Genomic DNA, 10,229 nt, shown 5'->3' on the forward strand with positions numbered 1-10,229 from the left:
CTGATTAGGATTATAATAAACTGGTCAGACTAACATTTGAACCATTGTTTCTTAATCTCACGCTGGGTATATAATATTAAAAGAACCTCATCTCCCTCCTATAAATCGGAGCGAGACAGAGAAGGAAACAGAGAATGTGTATAACAGATGTGATGAGAGCTAGTTGAGTGTTTCTGCTGAAATGATTTACTGACGCAACAAGTGCTTTGTACCAAATGCATTTTACTTGAGGAAAATTTTTGAAGTCTTGATTTTCCATCAGAAATCTCACAGCCAGATACTTCATTTTGATTTCTTTTAATCCTAGCTAGAATGTTTCCTGTGCTAGATTTCTACTCTCTGGTCTGTCTCCAGAGACGCAGATGGGACCATAAAGAGTTCCAGAGAATCGCAGGAATTTTGAGATTGTAGGTACACAATGGGCACAGTGGCCACAGTGTCTGAGGTTTCATAAATCTGCCTTCTTGGTTTTACCCTAGATATCACCTTGCTCCTCAAGGGTCACATGCTACAAGGGAAGATAAAGATTAATGCTATATAAGCCTGAAATTAAGCATTTTGTGTTATTTCACTTAGCCAAGAGAAAATAGTTTGATTTTAAGTGTTTTTGAAAAGCCTTGAAATTACATAACTGTTTTTTTTTGTCTTACACTTTTAAGAAGTTCCTATTTCAGTGGGGAGAGTAAATAAAAATCAAGTTCTTCAGACTATCCCACAGAAAGCTGTCAAATTTGTCAAAAGATACAATCTGAAAAGTTGCCTTCCAAAACTTTTTTGCCTCCTATACATATATATTATTCCTCCCCTCCCACCCCCCCATATTTTCTGTTGCCACTATAGAGAGCAGCTACGTGCTGTCCCGTCAAGAATACAGCAACATCTGAGCAATAGAGAAGAAGGTAGAGATGACCAGCTCCTTCAAATAAGAATTTAAGCCAGCTCTACAGCTTTGATTCTGGAGAGGGGAAGAGGTGAGAAGCAAATACTGGGAAAGCAGATATACACCTGTTAGGATAGATAGCTGCATAACAACAGAAAAATATTTCCACTGAACTTGGACAACTGAGAAAAGCAATAGCTGCCTACAGAAATAGAACACTTCTAATAGGGTCAAAGTAATTTCATGCTTGAGGAACTTGGTTAGACTTTTCGAAAGAGAAGCATTTAATCCACCTAAAAAGGATTGCAATGAAATTAATCCAGACTATTATTTTGTTGGTGGTGTTGTCTTTTAATTGCAGGAAAATCTTACAGTTTCTGGAAAATTGGTTAAGGGTATTTTCTTTTTTAAAATTTTGTTGTTACATTTCACACTTGATCTGTAGGGTTGAGCCATCCCATCTGGAAATAACACCTACAGATAAATCACGTCTAATTTGGCACGACAGAAAATATGATTGAAAATGATATATTATAGCCTCTTATCATGCAAAAGAAGTAAAGATTTAAACAGGCATTTCACATTGCTACTGGACTAAAGGATGAGAGCACAGCAGGCCAGCTGAGACCATAAAGACAGCATGCAATGACCTAAACTGTTTCTATCTTACAGATCTAATTTCAGGACTGAAGCCATGAACCATCAGTGGTGGTCATTACCGCTTGCCACTCCAGGACAATCAAATGTGAGTGCTCTAAATTTAAAGGCTGAATCTAAACTTGCAAACTAGTAAACATTACAAGGGCTTTGACGTGGTCCCACACAACATCCTTATGTCTGAATTAGAGAGATATGGGTTTGAAGGGTGGATAAGGAATTGGCTGGAAAGTCACAGCCAAAGGACTGTCATTAATGGTTCTACGTCCAGGTGGAGTCCATGACACAGGTGATGAGATTGAGTGCACCCTCAGCAAATTTGCTGATGACACCAAGCTGAGTGGTGTGGTTGATATGACAGAAGAAAGAGATGCCATCTAAAGGGACTTTGATGGACTCGGAAGTTGGGCCCTTGTGAACCTATTGAAGTTCAACAAAGACAAGTGCATGATTTCACATGGGTCAAGGCAATCCCAGCTATGAATACAGACTGGGAGAAGAACTTCTTGAGAGTTGCTCTTCTGAAAAGGACTCAGAGGTCCTGATGAATGAAAAGCCAGACATGAGGAAGCAGTGTGCTCTTGCAGCCTAGCAGACCAACAGTACCCCAGGCTGCATCAAGAGAGGGGTGACAAGCAGGGAGAAGGAAGTGATTGTCCTCCTCAACTCTGCCCTCATTAGGCCTCATATGGATTACTGCATACAGGTCTCAGGCTCCCAACACAGGAAAGATTTGGAGCTTTTAGAGAGCGCTCAGAGAAGAGTTACAAGGATGATCGGAGGGTTGGAGCACCTCTCCTGTGAGGACAGGCTGAAAGAGCTGAGCTTGCTCAGTCTAGAGAAGAGAAGGTGCCTCATTATGGCCTTCCAGTACTTTAAAGGAGATTATTAAACAGGAGGGAAATCAACTTTTTACATGGACAGATAGCAATAGGATGAGGGGGAATGGTTTTAAATTAAAAGAGGTGTGATTTAGTTTGGATGTTAGGAGTAAGTTTTCCACAGAGTGGGGAGGCACAGATAAAGGCTGCCCAGAGAAGCAGTGGATATCCCCTCCCTGGAGAGTGTTCAAGGCCAGATTGGATGGGGAACTGGACAGCTAGTGCTTGATCTAGTAGTTGGCAACCTTGCCTGGAGCAGAGGGGTTGAAACTAGATGTTCTCTGAGGTCCCTTCCAACTCAAGCCATTCTATGATTCCATGATTCTATAATTCTATTATAGGAAGAGTATTAATTGAGCTAAGTAATCTGTCATGCTGTTTGCTCTGGTTAGAAGCCCTCAAGGATGGGGGAAAAAAGAAAAAATGCTGTAAAATATCAAACTGTTACCTCAATTCATCCAGAAACAAAAGCTGACACACAATAAGGAAACTTTTATGTGCCCTGGCTTCAAAATAAAGAACATCACTTTTTTCCTGAAGCAAAACAAAAATTCACATTCAGAAATGGTTTATAAAGATTTAGGAGAAGGGCCAAAAATTGTGATCTGCATTCACCTCTGTGCAGCAAAAGAAGCATCCTCTTACGCCTTTAGAGAGGGACCAGTGCCAGCAAGACTCCCAGTCTCCTTACTTTTTGCAGCAAAGGAACTGGCAGCAATGCTCTCTTACTGCTATGCTGCACAAGCAACCGATATAGCCTGCCATCATCTTAAATCATACAGTTGCCTGCAGAATTGCTTTCTCACCAATGTCTTTCCAAAGCTGGTGCTTCTCTTGTGAATCCCAGCTGTGAAGGAGCAGCGTGAAGCAATAGCAGTCTCTGCGAACATGGCAGCAATAACGCATCGGGTACAAAACCAACTCTCTCACCGCCTCCAAGTTTTCCAGAAGCCAAACTGAACAAATGCAGCACTCAGTCCCTCTAGCAGATTTTTCCAGTTCCCAAAGCACTTAAGTTATCTTCCAAGTCATCTTCATCCTACAGACTCTAAGCAAGCCTAGCAAAGATTTATTCCCACACACATATACATCCCACACCTGTAGCAATTCATGATACCAGCCACCTACCAATCTATTTCCCATATGGCCACTCAGTTTTCCAAGGAAGTCAGCTACCAGCTTTCCTGCCCCACACATATGGCTACCTTCTGAACCCCACTTTAACACCACAACTGCAGGTTGAGTTAATTAAAGGCTGACACTTGGCACTTGAAGTGTATCTATCTGCAACTTGCCTCATTGAGTTTAAGAAAGCATCCCATGTGGAGGCAACAAGACTTGGTAGGTCTGTTAACAACAGTAAACAGATGGTAATATTGAATTCCAAAGGTTCTTAAAGAAAAGTTCACAACATGGGAACAGGATTTCAGTCACTAAAAACGCAGTAGGCTAGAATTATACATAAGTTGTTGAAAAGTACCCTGAAGTCTTCTGCTATGAAAAAGTATTCCAAACTCAGCTATTTGAAGTTCTGCCCACAGCTTCTCCAGGAGCTTCTGGGCAGAGTTGCTTATCTCCACTTTCCATGACCAGGTTGCTTTGCTGAGAGAACCTTGTATCTCGTTCTCCTTGACCTTTGGCTTTTCTTCAGCTGCAGTGAGCTGGCTGAGAAGAGAAAACCCACATGCATTCTCCCTTTGTCTCCGGAGGCCCTGGAACATGTTTAAACAAAGACAGTGAAGCTGGTGAAGGGTCTGGAGCACAAGTCTTAGATGGAGCAGCTGAGGGATCTGGGATAGTTCATTGTGAAGAAGAGGAGTCTGAGGGGAGACCTCATTGCTCTGTACAACTACCTGACAGGAGGTTGTAGTGAGGTGGGGATTGGACTCTTCTCACAGGTAACAAGCAAGAAGGCAAAAGGTAACGGTTTTAAGTTGTGCCAGAGGAAGTTCAGGTAGAATTTTAGGAAAAATTGCTTTTCCAGAAGAGCGGTGATGCACTGAAACAGGCTTGCCCAGGGAGGTAGTGAAATCACCATCCCTGGAGGTGTTCAAGAAATGTATAGAGGTGGCACTAAAGGACATGGTTAGTAGGCATGTTGGTGATGAGCTGATGGTTGGACTGGATGATCTTAGAGATCTTTTCCAACCTAAATGATTCTATGATTCTGCATTGTTCCAGTGTCTGGAGATACTCTAGGGCTTTATGAACTGCAGAGTAAGCATACTAAAGTAGATCCCAGAAAATTCTCTTTTTAAATGTTTCCCAGAGATGACCTTGTTGTTGATACTGCTGCTGAAGTTAGGCAAGGCTCAGAGAGCAGTCTGAATATGAATTGGTAGAGGAAAGGAGAAAGGGAACAAGCTATTAACTGAGCAGGGAGATGGATTATTCATGGCTTTGACAAATTTTGGATATGTCCCAAAGTGCTGTCAATTGCTAGTTGGAAATAGCCAAAAAATGAAAAATGAGGGTTTTTTTAGGCTGTGTCAGCAGTATCAATCAGAGAAGTATCCAAAAATCTTGAAATGAATGCAGCACATCTCTGGCTGATGGCAATCAAGGAGAATATATTTAAGATGGGCACAGAAATAAGGATGCACCAGTCTAATGTTATTTGCCTAACAGCATATATTTTAGAATCTATACATCTATACCAAAAAAAAAAAAGGGAGTAGTTTTTCTTTTTTTTTTTTTAGTATTTTTTAGTTTTTCTTAATCATTTCCTTCTTACAAAGCTTAGGTTGATTTTACTATGAGGGGTTTCAGCATGCTTTTCATTTTCAGAAAAAACAATGATTTTTTTGGTACTATCTAGAATATATTGGTTACACTCAGGGCACAACAGAGAGATACAGTAGAAGATATTAAGTGACACTAGCTTTGCCTCAGACCAATGTCAAATGCAGTCTTATTTTTCCTTTATTATTTTGTCTCGAAAATAAATACTGGAAAAATCCCAGCATCTGTGGAGCACTTCAACAGCTGACTTTCTGAGAAACATAGGAAGAACCCTTATAACCCAATATGGAAATCCACATAAGCTGTGTAGTGCAGGAAGAAGCCAGTTGAGATTTCTGAATATCTGGGCTATGGTCCTTATTATTTTTTGTTCTTGCTTTATCTTCTTTGTGAATATTATGAAACTTTTTTTTTAAACTTACGAACATTGGTGACAGTCCAGACTGAGATTTCCTGACTTTATTGGTATATAAGGAATAAATAAATGTGTTAGTCACTAAAATTTAAGTAAAGATTCTTCCTTGATTCTTTGCAGGTCCTGGACAAAAATGAAAAATATAGTATAGATAGAGTGGGTACTATATCAGCATCTGGTAGATACTAAGAAATCTACCTTTGATTATTCACAAATTGCATGTTGAACTCACTAAATTTGTTCATGATGCTTCCCTTATTTTCTTCTGTTAAGTAACCCTTACTATCAACAATATCGCTGCTTGTTTTTAAACCATTCTAATTTCAGCATATACTTTCAAGGTACAAACATAATTCAGATAGCTCATTAATTATTTAATGTAAGCCTTATAACTTGTCTTTTAATTACTTCAACTCTTAAAATAGTTTAATTCCATAGCCTTCAATACATATCTCCTCTATGCCTCTCCCTATCTTGAATTAATTTTTCCTTTCATCACTTTAAATTAGTTAGTTAGCAAGTTATTAATTTGCAGGTTACTTAGCCAAAATCCTATGGTGGATAATGCAAAGCTTAATCCTCTGAAATATTTTTGTGTATTACTTACACAAGCGAGTAAGCTTCTTGCATTGTTACATTTTTAGTAAGTTATAGCTCACATAGAAAAATTGAAGAACTTTCAATGCATTGACTTGCTCCTCACTTTTCACCGCAATCTTTCTTAAAATAATTTCTACAACCCTTAGTTCAAATATGTATCTAAATGCAGCTGTAATGCTATAACATGATGGAAGGCACAGCAGGGTGGCAAAGTCCTAGACTGCAGCAAGTGAGGATAAGCCCAAGCACAGCAGCTGAGGATACAGAAACAAAAGAAGAAAATCTGCTTACCCTTTGAAGGCCCTAGATACACAGGAATATCCAAAACACCCTTACCTCCGGTGCCAAACCTTAAATGAAGTCTGGGAAGGGGAGGATCCTGTCTCCACCCCTTCTGGTCACTCAGGTGCATTGCATGCAGCTGAGCTCCCCTGGATTGACCCTGACTTCCACCAGGTGCTCAGTCACTGTTTTGGACTATGACTTAGCATTTCCATTACAACAGCTTATTATTCTCTAATTAGACTGCTCTATGTTTTTATTTGAAAATATTATAATAATATTAAATTATCATACAATAAAAAAATTAGGCTCTTACATGTTCTACATTAATAAGAATTCTGAAACCTCCATGGAATTTCATATCTAAATAGATGCAAGCATTAGCTTCAGTTTAGCATTAAAATCTAATGAATTCCATACAAATGAAGTAGATTGTAGTAATTGACAGATTAGTCAATTATTAGTTAGACATAGATTTTGAAACTAGTTTCTCATTCTAGGCCAAGGCTTGATGTTTTTAATGGTTTGTGCATTTGAGTGTGTGAATTAAGATATTAGCAAAAGTGCTAAGAATATCTCTTTCTTTGTTGCAGCTTGAGAATCAATTCCCTGTCCATTACTATTTGTTTTCAGTTGAAATGCCCCCATGAACTCCTAGCTCTTCAACCTGTGCAGCAGGACTGTCTTGAACCTACAGTCTTTTCTGGACCAATTTGCTCCAGCTCCATGTGACCAGTGCTGCCCCCACCATGGAATTCACACCCTCCACCTCCTTTTGAGGCAAAGGCAGCCTGACCAAGAGGTTGCACAGTCCCATCTGGGTCATGGACATTCTTCCACCCACCATCTTCCTTCTTTCCATAGCTGCAGTGAGTTCTCACTCTCCATGCTGAGGAGGTCTGGGCTGCTTCATTCCTCTCCTGTCTCATCTATGATCTCCCCTTTCCCCACAGTGGCAAAGATGTGTTTGCCTCAGAATGTGTTTTCCTCTCTTTTTCTCCATTCTTTTCTTGTTTTTCTTTATACCTGAAAAGCATCTTACACAGAGCCAACAGGCAAAGGAAATGAAGCTGTAGCTGAATTAGAAATTGTTGTGGGGTACCCCAGAAACAGAAGTTGAGCTGCAAACATTTGTGAAGGAATCTAAATAATGCTCAATTTAGTAGAAGATTTATCACATTATGTCCAGACATATTTAAACAGAGGAGCATTGTCAAATTAGCAAGAAACATCTCATTACTTCTTCGGTAGTGAATAAAACTATATGATTGTGTAATATGCATTAGATATACTATATAATGAATAACGATAACGTTTCTATACTTGGTTACTTCGATTAATTTTAAAAGGCCTCTGCAATCAGTAATTATGGCTTAGAAATCTCTTGTGGGAATTACCTTCTATTCATGATTGAGGAAGTTGAAAACATTTACAAGAAATTAACATTTAAGTAATTTACCTTATTTTAAAGTTGGGTGGAAACAAAATTATCCTTTAAACTGATGACTGAGAAATGAGTGGAAAAACACTGCAAAACAAAAAGTCTGTGCATCTAAGAATATGTATTTTAACCATAAATTAATATTTGGATGATAAGCATAAAGAAGTCTAATAAAATGCTTGATGGCTGTATGCATATTATTAGATATACAAGCAAGTGATTAACTAGATAATTTTACATTAGAATATATGATAGCAGTGTAGTACATGGCATATAACCAATTAATTAAAAAAGATTCAAACTGCTTGTGCCACATTGTTCCAAGATGAAATCAAAGTTCTGTCTTTTCCTAAAAAACTACAGTAGAAAATCATTGCAGGGACAATCTTGGACAGAGCAGTAACTACACTGCGGCAGAAAATCAGCACAATTGTATTACCTTGTCTTTCTGCACGGCAGCTTGATGTGCTTACATTGAAGTCTCCATCTCTTAGCTGTTTCTTAAAACATGTTGTTTGTGTCTTCACAGTCTTATTCTAATTTTAGAAATTAAGAGGCATCTGGATTTTTAAAACAGCCCTTGTAGAATTGGATTACTGTATTTTTTATCTTCTTTTAAAAATCAAATAAATAAATAAATCTATAGCTTTGTTTAAAAATATATGCAATGTGATTCAAATGCAATATAATCTTTTCTTACCAATTTTTTTGTGTGTTTTGTGTGTGTTTCTGTTTTTTTTGTTGTTGTTGTTGTTTTTCTTTTCCCTACTGGATGGCTATAATCTTTGATTTTAAAAAAGAAAAATTGCTCTGGTGTTTGTTCTTACTGTTTTAGTAAGGACATAATATAATGAACATATCACGAAGGATGATAATGAAAACACACCATCAGCCCAGAGTCACAGTCGCATAGCTGAGATAGGAAGCAAAAATGAGAAGCAATACAGATGGCTGCAGGAAGGGCATAGCTCCCTAAACTTGCTCTTCAAGTGAGAGATGTGATTTCAAGATAATCGTCAAAACCATTAGCATTGTGGTAGTGCATACATGCATGAGCAGTGATTATACTGTACAGACAGAGGAAATATACTGAGAAAAATACTGTTTTTCCATACATACAAGTATGCAATTCAGCAATACCTTTCTACAAGATTTTGAAAATGTTTTAAAGTATTTTAGTTAGATCTCTGTTTATTTTCAAATAATGTTATATCATCATTTTCTGTCTTCCATTTATGTGAATCAGATTTAGTACTCTGCTCAATATCAGCCTGAAAATTAATTCTCCAAGAGAGTGGTCAGCCGCTGGAATGGGCTGCCCAGGGAGGCGGTGTAGTCACCATCCCTGGTTCAAGAAACATTTTGATGTTGTTGAGGGACATGGTTTGGTGGGAAATACTGGTGATAGGTGGACGGTTGAACTGGATGATCTTACAATTCTTTTCACAACCGTGGTGATTCTATGATTTTGTGAAAGCAGTAGGGACGACTGGACTCTGCAGAAAGAGTGTTTTACAGGACACAGCAGTGCGAGGTCCCACATGCTGTTCTGCAGTATAATTTGGTACTTAACAGGAAAGGCCATTTCTCAAAGTAAAATACAGCTCGATTTTCATGCTGGTTTGCTTCTTTAGGCTTCTGACAACTTTACCAGTTAGCAGAAACACCAGCACTTATTTAAGAAAGAGTTGCCTGGAGGCTCAAATTCCTTCACCTTGCACAAAATGTAACAGCAGCAGTTATGCCTGCGCAGATTGTGACCAGATGAGACTCCTGACAGTATTTTAGATGCAGCGGTACTTACAGTGTTTTGAAGTAGAAGTATGAGGAGTGCAGTTGTAAAGTGTTACACACACTCATGTCTTGGGTCTTCATTTCAGGTTGCTTTTCAACTACCTTTTATTAACAGCTGTCAGGGTCAGGAATTGTGCTTCTTTTTGGAGAATAAACTACTGGTAGAAAGTCTAATTCTTTTCTGATCAAGCCTTTTTCTGTTTACATACATAAGCCTGGTCTCAGTAAATGCTTTTTCCAGCTAGCCTCTATATCCTTTGGGAAAAACTGTATCACATGTATCAGAGTAGTAGTGTCCATGGAGATCCAATTACCTGACATGCAAGATAACCAACTGTAGAAGCATAAGGGTCACCGATATGCAGATTGATGTGGCTGCAACAAGAATTTATTCAAGATGAAAATAATCATGTGCTTTTCTTCCTAGCTGTTATCTTCAGACTCATCTAGAAGAACAGATGTAGCGGCTACAGCAGAGAGCAAGCTACCTATTAAACCTCTTCTAAACATAAAATTCCCATCCCTGTTTATGCTGAA

The sequence above is a fragment of the Meleagris gallopavo genome, chromosome 3, assembly GCF_905368555.1.
Source record: "Meleagris gallopavo chromosome 3, MGAL_WU_HG_1.1, whole genome shotgun sequence".
NCBI classification, from domain to species: Eukaryota; Metazoa; Chordata; class Aves; order Galliformes; family Phasianidae; genus Meleagris; species Meleagris gallopavo.